This window comes from Ptychodera flava, chromosome 4 (genome assembly GCF_041260155.1).
Source record: "Ptychodera flava strain L36383 chromosome 4, AS_Pfla_20210202, whole genome shotgun sequence".
Lineage (NCBI taxonomy): Eukaryota > Metazoa > Hemichordata > Enteropneusta > Ptychoderidae > Ptychodera > Ptychodera flava.
This window is the reverse complement of record NC_091931.1, coordinates 27,086,566-27,097,685: the sequence shown is the minus strand read 5'-3', so window position 1 is coordinate 27,097,685 and position 11,120 is coordinate 27,086,566.

The following is an 11,120-nucleotide window of genomic DNA, read 5'->3' as shown; positions in this document are numbered from 1 at the left end:
AAAGTATATGTTACACAATGAATGGATTATGCAAACTGAAAGACAAGATTTTGATGGCACGTAATTCTTTAGGAAATGATACACTTGAGATTATTGTTGTGGTAACAATTGTACGGCACACGACAATAAGATGTAGACTTGTGCTTTGTCAAAAATGCATTTTCGATCTTCATTGTCACATACGACAACAGTATCCTACAATACATAGGTCACACAGCCAGTATATTTATTGTCAAATACTACCTTTCCGCATCTACCCGATTTTGAAATTGCGTGGCTATACACACACAATGACTTCCAGCAATTTTTATTTCCCTGAAAAACACAATTCACAGTAAGCGCTTACATCAGTTTCCAAGGATGAAGGAAAGGAAAAAAAACACTGTGCAAGCTTTCTATTCAAAGGATGAATTCACAAGAGATGAAAATTCCAAGGTTTGATAGCTGATAATTCTTCTCTATATATAATGAATTGGCCTTCAATCTGTGCGTGCATTCAATTGCGAGAGACCTAAGCTTGTCTGAGCAGTATCCTGTACTCAGAGTCAAGAATAGCTTTCTCCACCAACTTGATTGTGACATTTTCTTCATTATTAAACAGGTGTACTAGGCCGCTTTGACAGCTGCTATGTACATGGTGTGTCGAAAATGATCCTCATCTCCAAGACATCTTTGACTGCTAAGAGTCTTGATTGATGACAATATTTCATTGCCATGTTCAAATATATACAGTGTCACTATAATTACATTTCACATACACATCAAATCTACGAAACAAACATTGATACAGAGGCTACCATGGCAATTATATGCGGTCTTGCTTGGTACTTTGCAGGAATCACCCTGGCACTTACGCATACATTTTCTGTACTTTTTTCGGTTTGCAGTTCTTCACAGGTTTGTCCAGCAAGCTGCTATTGAAAACATACAGACCTAAATAGAAGATATTATCTCAACTAATGCCTTTATGCGGGAACCGAATGTAAGATTTAAATACTGAATCTCAAGTCAATTTGCATGAACTTGAAACACTGATGATTGAGTTTCATATAAAGCCATTCTCGATATGTATATAAACTGCTTTTATGGTGTTTTTTTCGCAATGGGCGCAATGGCGTATTTTTGCAATTTTTTGACCAAGAGGCTGTTTATCAATAATTTGGTGGTACATGTATAATGTACAAAGTAAAACAACTTTAACAGGCAGTACGTCTTTTCTCATTATGAGGTAGTCGATACGTATACAGTATTTTCTTCAAAAGTGCTTTTTACCCAGTTTAATGTGACCTTTTGTAACAAATTGGCATGAACCCAGGATTGCATGACGGCCCCTCTTTGTTTCACTCTCAGATGTCTGAAATCAAAATATCAGTTAATGCAGCCTCTCTACCTGTACTAACTTTCAGAATATAAATGCCTGGAGTTGTAGACCGAGGTTAGAGTCTGCAATGCGTGATCTAGTTCTTGCAAATTAATGATTTATCTTTTCCTGTTGAGTTTGTAGCGACACAGAGAATGGTACGTGAGGTTTTGGCCTTTTGTTAACATTGAAAGAATTTGATTCTGCAGGAGAGAAAAACTACCTTCCCTTTGTTTTCATACTCAGATAAAATTGGATGACAATTTGTGTCTGTAATAGGAAAAAACTATCTTGGAATAAAGCAGGATTTTGGTAACCTAAAGTACATCTTACTTTAAAGCCAAATACAAAATATGTATAGCGTATCGGTCGAATGTTATCATTGTGTATATTTCTGCTTGAAATTTTTTGTGCACAGAACTATACTGGTGAAGTTACTCTCGAGAAAAATTTACTGTGATATATTTCCTTTCGTTGTGTTAAATTAATAGTCCATGTAAGTCACCGTGTTTCAACTGAAAATTCAATTATTACAAAAGCTGCACTGCAGAAAAAGACGAAATACAGACTTGCAGAAGACAATCCCTGTCACACATCTGCAGCTTACGAGGACGACAGCTTCCCATGGTGCAAAGAAGAGCAATGAATGATACATTTTATATTCTATGTTACGAAGAATTACTTTTTGACAGGTTTTTAAGTGCGTAATCGTTACAGCGTTATGTTGTGTTTAACCAAAAAATACATTTTCAGCATTTTTTTCTTATTTTTGATACTCTTCTTTCATCTAAATACTCCTTTTGGTTGCTATGGCAACATTGGCAAATCAGATCCCCGACGTATAAGCCTCTTCCTCATTTTTCATTACCTCATTTTCCACGGTGTATCATATGTACTCTGCAGTGATGTACGATGATCGAGTCCATCAGATGAATACAAAGGCTATAACCGTTTTATCACTCAAAATGGCAATTTCAGTCTCTTTAATAGCTGCCTTTACTTTCAAAGTGTGACAGTCAAAACCACCTTCTGTTATCTTGATGAGTGGGAGTGATTTTACATTGTTACTAAATTTGCTATCGGATTTTCTTGTATAGGTCTATGCTAAGTAGCATGCATACGATGGTCATTATGAGAGTATTAGAAAAAGTTCAGGGTTTTCTGGGGCAATCAGAAATCTGCAATTTGCTTAACGCATACAATTATTATGGCATTACAAAATAGCTGAGAAATACCATCTAAAAGACACAGTTGACTTCGCATACTAATTAATATGCCTCCGATAGCATCTGTGACTGGAGCACAGTGTGTGTTCAAAATTTAATGCACCCACTTCCCATCACAATCAGCAAATTAATGAAATGGTTGCATTTGCAACTCCTGGATATAAGCAAATAAGGAAGCACATCTTTGATAGATTAGGCACAACTCAGCAATTTTGCTGAATCTAAGCAATGGAAAGTACCATGAATAATTCTATGGACGATATACAGAGACCTTCATTTGTTACAATTTCATTTCCATAAATCCAAAGTCGTACTTTACTAATTAAATATGCCACTCTTCTCTCCTGTTAAATGAATTGGTTTTATTCAGTTGCTGATGTGCTGGGTATAGCTCACCACAAAAACTGTTAAATTGCTTCTTTTCACTGTGTGACACTGACAAATGCTTGTTGGACAACAAAACCATTTGAACTATTGACATGGTATTGTAATTTTCATAAAGCTTTGTTAACTATACAGTGAACAAAAGCTAATTTTTACCGCTTGAAAAGATTTCTTAAACTCTAGCTTCTCTTGAACTATTCTTCATTGAATATTTCTCTAATGAGAGACACTTGGCAAAGATATGCAGACTGAGCCTCTGTTTTGAGGATTTCTTTGGAAATTACAGCCCATGAATCCCATAGCTTACTGGTTGCACATTTCTATTGTGGAAAAAACTGTATGAGAAGTGCTCCCTACCATGTACACGGGATAAGTATTTGGCCCTTCCTAACAATGAATTCTCTGCAAAAAAAAATGAGCTTGCAACTCCATTAAAGTGTATTTTCTGTGAGCCGAGATATTCGTGATGACTGTGATTTGTATTTTGTCCCTTCAAGACAATACAGGTATAGAAAAGAGCTTAACCCTTTTCCTGCAAGACAGTATCACTTCTCCATCTGCCAAGTCAGCAAAAAGTGGTATTAAGCCAAAACCATGTTGTTTTCACCCGCTTGGCTTGTTATGTTATAGCAGTTTTAGTCTGTAACAATGTTTACAGTTTCTCTGTCTTCAGAGACCTTCAAATCTTCAAGTCTTTGTTAAAATGCACCCCATGGGACATGTTTTTGCTTTTAAAATATTACTAGCTTTAACCAACTTAACCTGATGTTGAAATATGAACTTGGCACAAAAAGGGTCAAAGGATAAAGAAGATGATTCAATATAAAAACCTTAATAGAAATTCCATTGTATTACACATGATTTGGAATTTGGATTAATCCATTTCTGGATCAGCCTCTTCTCAGAAAATCATTTTTTGCATTGCGTTAAACTATCAGCTTGAGATTTAATTCAGATAAACCATCTTGACATAAATTCACCTTATCGATGAAAGCGTAGACAGAATTAATGGCCGCACTGAATATACAGTTTCCATCTGTCCATCTCTACCATCAATGGACAATGCGCATGGTGATATGTTGATCAAGTCCGTGCGCAGAGCAGACTGCACTGTGAGTGCCATGTGGGCAGCAGTCTGAGTTTTGTATTCCAAATGTGTATTGTACTCCAAAGAATAATCAAAACGTTGAATTGCATCCAGATTAATACTGTATCAGATATTCAACAGCAAACCAGATGATGCTTGAAGAAATAAAGTTATTTCTCAGTCTTCCTGCTGACCATGTACGGACTGGCATGGAAATACAGATGTGCATATTTAACCCTTTGAGTGCTGTAATTTTCCCAACAAAAGTTTTAGCGCAACATTTTACCAATTGTTATGAATTTTTTTGTAAATTTTTGATAATTTTGGACCAACGGACATCACATTTCATTTGCTACAGATTTTTATCAAAGTTTTTCGCAGAAATTGAAAAAAATTGACTAGAGTAAATTTTATAAAGGAGACAAAAATTGACTTTGGCACTCCAAGGGTTAACATACTGTAGCCATGCATACAGAGCTTTCAGAAAATATACATCGTCAACACCAAAGAGCACATTTCAAATATACATTTTTAATGATGAATGCTTCATTGATATTTATAAGACATCTTGTAAGAATTGATACAGAAATCACCAACACCTGTTGACAGAAAAAAATAAAAACATCTCCAGTCTTCTGTATCCTGCCAACATGTGTGAACATGACTTAACCAGTCAACCGTAATCATGAAAATGATAAATCTGTAAAAATCATATACAACATATGTCTGACACTCTAATTCATTAAGACTGATACATAAATCTCAAAATCTCACTTGAATTGGAAAGAAGAGAAGAGAAACAGAAAACAAACAGTTACAAGCAAGCAGGTCAGGTGGCACATCAATTCAAACAAAAATATTAATATTTTACGGTGGGGAAATATTTACAAATGACAAAAACAATGCCATGGAAGCTGAAGCTCCCTGATTCAGGTGGCTGGATATCTTATAGGTCTCATAATCTAAATAAATTCTATAGTGTGGAGTTACCTCATTTTTTAGTGCACACAAAAAAAAAATTATGATATGAACATAAATTTCTACAGCTTAGGTGGCTGTAGTAAGCAGTTCATCTTTTTGGGAGCACATTAAGAACAGTGAAACTGGTGGTGTAACAGTTCATCTTTTTGGGAACACATTAAGAATAGTGACGTCCATCTTTTTATAAGCACAGTGGCGCTAGTGGTTTACCAAGTAAGGAGTTGTCAAAGAGTGTAATAAAATCTGGGTGCTCATTTCAGAATGTGTATTATTTACAATTTTTAGCAGTATTTTAAACATTTACCCTGACCTCATCCTGCACATAAGTGGACACTGTAAAAAGTGATGTTAATAGACTTCCGGTGATTACAATATGATACACTGTTCCTAATGCTTGCCCAGTTTTTTGTTGCTCCAATCAAAAACATTCGCTACTTTGTGTAAATACTATATAGCCAAACTTTCTCACTCTAAGCAGTCTATACCTGTCACCCCCATTGAAAATCAAAAGCCTATATAAACCTTGTCTGAGGCTTTGAATTAATTTGTTATGAACTTCCCCGTGCCACTCTTTACAAAACCATGGCGTGTAAGAAAAAGAATAGCAACAACTCAAGTACATGCTCTAAGTAGTTATGGACAGGCCTCATTATGGAAGTAGCTGAGAATTAACTTGTTCAGGTATACACTTCTGAAACGCCTTTTCACAGCTATTTCAGGACAGCTCATTGCACCCTGCAATGTCAACATGTCCATGCATAACCAGCTTAAACTATACTGCTTACAGCCTCTAAACTATGCTCATGCAATATTGAAGTGTTTTAACCAAAAGGTACTTGATACGCAATATAGAGTCCCCTACTTCTTGGGGTACTATACATTCATTGTAGGGTGACATCTGTTCACAGATCTGATTGCCCATTTACTGTACTACAAACAAAAGCACTAAACATAGGTTCTGGGGCACCTGAAAAACACTGCCCTGACTTTTTCATTATAAAAACAATATAGTTTTCTTTGGAGGCTCTCTCATGGCTTGTGAAGTAAGTGAACCTCCTAAAACTATGTTGGCTTGTCTTCTCTAGTCTTGTTTTGTGAAATACTGTCAATACCATCTTGTGAAAACCTATTGAAATATTTTTCTTTTACATGATGGTACCTTCCCGATGAACATTCATAGATGACAATTTGTGAAACAAATTTTGTTTAGGGTGTGTTTTCCACAAGATGGCGCAAATTTTGAAAAATAGTGACAATGTCACTGGTCGCTCCCATATAGTTATCAAACAAGCTAAAATCAAGCTAAAAGATTTTTTTATCACAAATAGTAGAAAAATCCCCCAATAAAATAAAATTATACAAATTTCACCAGAATTTGATCAAATCTTACTGACGTCACCCGTAAAAACCTCTACACTAAGTTTCAACTCAATCGGACGTGTGGTTTCAGAGTTAAAAAAATTTTTGATCAAAAAGAAAAAATAGCCAAAAAATGCAAATATGCAAATTTCACCACGATTTGCCCAGATTTGAGAAAGGTCACTCCTATGCACTTCCATACCAAGTTTCAAATCAATCAGACTTGTGGTTTCAGAGAAGAAGATTTTTTGACCAAAAATGGGAGAAAATTACATAAAAAATTCATGAAAGTAGCAAGTCTAAGATACTGACCCAAGATGTGCACAATCATTTCAGGTCAGCCCAAAGTACTTACATGCTAATTTTTCATCTAATCTGCTCAGTGGCTATTGAGATTTTCAATAAAATGTAAACTTGTAAACATATATACATATGGCTATGGGAGCTAACAAACGACCCAATGGTCGACAGAGCTCTGCTGTGTTATGAAGAGAGCAACGTTTTGTGACATATGTATTGATGAAGAAGGTTGAGATCTTTGATAGCTCATTTCAGGATGGCCTGACCTAAAATGGCAAAATTAGCTGCAAAAATACAAAATTGATGATTTCATCATAATTATGTATAAAAATGTATACCAAATATCAAAGCTATCACATGAGTAACTTTGGAGAAACAAATATTTTGACCAAAAACGGCAAAAACTGACCCAAAAATACAAAAATTGAAGATTTCATCAAATTTCACTATATCACACTAAGAGAACCCCCAGGAACCTGTATACCAAATATCAAAGGCATCAGACAAGTAGTTTTTGAGAAACACATTTTTTGACCAAAAATGGCAAAAATTGCACCAAAAATACAAAATTGCAGATTTCATCATATATTCTGTATATCATATTTAGTTCATCTGTAGGAACCTGTATACCAAATCAAAGCTGTCAGACTAGCGGTTTTGATGAAATAAATTTTTGACCAAAAATAACAAAAAAATTCCTTAAAAATACAGATTTGCTTATTTCATCACAATTTGAACAAATCCAAGTTGGGCTATCCCTAGGGACCTGTATATCAAATATCAAAGCTGTCAGACGAGCGGTTTTGATGAAATAAATTTTTGACCAAAAATGACAAAAAAATTCCTTAAAAATACAGATTGGCTTATTTCATCACAATTTGAACAAATCCAAGTTGGGCTATCCCTAGGGACCTGTATACCAAATATCAAAGCTGTCAGACGAGCGGTTTTGATGAAATAAATTTTTGACCAAAAATGACAAAAAAATTCCTTAAAAATACAGATTGGCTTATTTCATCACAATTTGAACAAATCAAAGTTGGGCTATCCCTAGGGACCTGTATACCAAATATCAAAGCTGTCAGACAAGCGGTTTTGATGAAATAAATTTTTGACAAAAAATGACAAAAAAATTCCTTAAAAATACAGATTTGCTTATTTCATCACAATTTGAACAAATCCAAGTTGGGCTATCCCTAGGGACCTGTATACCAAATATCAAAGCTGTCAGACAAGCGGTTTTGATGAAATAAATTTTTGACCAAAAATGACAAAAAATTCCTTAAAAATACAGATTTGCATATTTCATCACAATTTGAACAAATCCAAGTTGGGTTATCCCTAGGGACCTGTATACCAAATATCAAAGCTGTCTGACCAGCGGTTATGAAGAAGGAGATTTTTTACCAAAAACGCCTTTTTTGGCACTAATTTGCATATTTTTGGCAATGACAACTTCATTTGAACAAAATCTCATCTACAGCCCATCATCCATGTACACACCAAATATCAAGATGAAATGTGCAGCGGTTTTGGAGTTTTTGATGTTGACGGACAGACATACAGACATACAGACATACAGACATACAGACATTTTCCTAGCCTATAAGAATAGCTTCCATTGCCATATATACATATGGCTATGGGAGCTAAAAATTTGTACGGAACGTGCACTTTTGCTGACGAGACCTAGGAAATGAGTTTCAGAATGTACAGACAGCTGTCAATCATCTCCCTGGCAAAGAAAATCAGGAAAATAATATCTACATTTTACCCTGTATGTCTGCGAATTTGTGGGCATGAATTATGCCAGCTGTGGTCTCAATGCACAACAAAATAAAATATCAATGCAGTAAAATTCCCTGGTGTGCTAGGTGAGAAACAGTCATCATGAAGGACAACAAAAGAATTAGGATGAGTGTAACCCATATGCTTAATTACTTCAACACTTGCTGTCAGCTATTACATGTAAGTTTCTCTGTTTGATTAAGGTAGAACGCACCTCGGGGACAGAATTCGGGCCTTCAAATTTTATCAATTTTCTTCTGACCTACCACTTGTGGGGGCTCATTTTGAAGCTCTTGGCGAAAGAAAGTTTTCACCGTCTTAGTTTTTCGAAAATCGTAAATTTTATTTCTTCCCATAGAGTTAACACAGGGATGGCGGCCATTTTGAATTTCAAATATCGAGAAATCGCAAGTTATTTGTCTCTCTAATACCAAAGTTTGCACGGTGACCCCTGATTTTTATTCTTGCTTCGGTAAGAGAATGGTTGAAAGTTTCACTGAGGAAAGTTTAAGCAAAAGTTTAAGTCTTTCACTTTCGAGGTGCATATCACCTTAAAATGAAAACGACAGTCTACATGTACTTGGCCTACCACACATTCTATTTATTTTATGGTGTCCATACTTAAGCAATAAAGCACACCCAGCGACGGTAAACCACGAGATTTTGAGCAGTTCACGACATATATGTACGAGCAATAGCGAGTGCATATATGAAGTGAACTGGTCAAAATTGAGTGGTATACAGTTGCTGGGTGTGATTTATTGCTATTATATCCATAACAGTATATTGAAATTCTGGCGTGGAACGTCAAAAACGGAATTTGTTCAAGCTTAGAGCTGGCGTATATGCCAGCCGTGGTATATCGCCAATATACCACGGTTCTTTTCGCGTCTCGACCAATCAGATTGCTGTTTTTGCGCCACCGATATATTGGAATGATATAATTCGTATTAATGCACTGAAATGGACTAGAGACAGACATGTATTCACTGACATCTCCATGTGTAACAAGTATGTTTTGCAAATACACTTGTGTACATATAAAATATCTTCCATTATACATATGCATGAGGCACTTGTTCCGTACTAGTAATATATGTACCCTTTGGCACTGCATCATAAAGACTGTTACAAGCACTCAAATGTCAATACACTATTTTTGAAGCTCAAAATTAATTCCATTTAGCAGTTTACTTTGTTTCAGAATTTGTACCTAGGCAAGTTAACATTTCATTAGAATTTGATTAAATCCTTTGAATTGTAACAACTATACAGGTTGACAAATATAAGGTAGAATAATACCCCTCTGGGACATATTGAGATTCTCTCACTTTTGTAATTTTTTTGGGCGGTCTACTACTAGGGTGGCCAAAGTTTAGCTAAAATGTTGCGACATAATACGCAGCTCACGCACACTGAAAGTGGAATTTGATTTTCGTGAAATTTTAAACGCCATTTTTTCTGAAAATAAGTAGCTCAGTTACCGAAAAAATGGATATTTCCAATTGAAATCGATGTATGAGGCAGGTTTCATTAAAAAACTGAAGAAAAAACGATAGAAAAATAGTGTTTTTCCTCTCAAAAAATGCCACTTCGTACTGACCGGCCACAGCGCTCGAGTGGTCGCCGCTCATGGCACGCACTTCTGAATCCAGTCAATACCTATTTCGCAACGGAACTGCTTTCGGGCCCTGTGCACGCTGCCATAGAATTGTGAAATTTGGCCAGGAAGTGGCAAACCATCCCATTTACATGTAGTGGTGAGTTTTTGTTATATTCTGGGAATTTTAGCCAGCAAACACGATGTAAAGTGAGTACGGTAAATTCGGTGTAGATTTTTCCCATTTTGATACATATTTTTGCCATAAAACTTGTAGCATGTTCTTTTTAAACATCATTCCAACATTTCTGTGAAATATGACGAAAATCTGTCCACGAGCACAAGTACGAATCATAAAAACAAAATCGTGTTCATTCATAGACCTCAGTACAGTGTGACTCAAGATGGCGGCGGAAGGCAGTCACACTGACACACCATTGACAGCCTAGCCTGCCTGAGGCTGAAGTTAGGGACAGCTATTTCTTACAATTTCATGGCTGAAAATGAACTGCATTAAAAGACAATTGGCAGTTTAAATTGATTTATTAGAATTGAGTGTTATTAAATAACATTGTGACAAAATTGCATTGTATTGTGAGCTCTAGTTTTTAAGTTATGTGAAATCAAAATTCATAAAACATAAAATCCATCCATTTTTCGATGGTACGGTGCCGCCGCAATTTTGACTAAGTCAGACAAAATATTTTCAATTTTCAACACTCACAGTTTCAAAATCCAAGACTGTGCATCAGTCAAATCTTGATTTTTCCGTAATATTGGGTAAATCTGTGCACAAGACACATAGTTTAATGATTCCATGTGAAGTTAATAAAAATTATGGGTTGCCAAACTTGAAGGAATCGGCATACTTTGAAATAATTTTAAAATTTGCCGAAAATTGTCCGCGAAAAAATGGCATTTTTATTGCTTTAAAAATTCATAACTTTTGATTGGATACAGCTATTTGCATAATTTTTTTTTATTTTTCTTCTTTTACCCCATTCTTGCTAAAAATCTATTTAAACTGTGTGTATA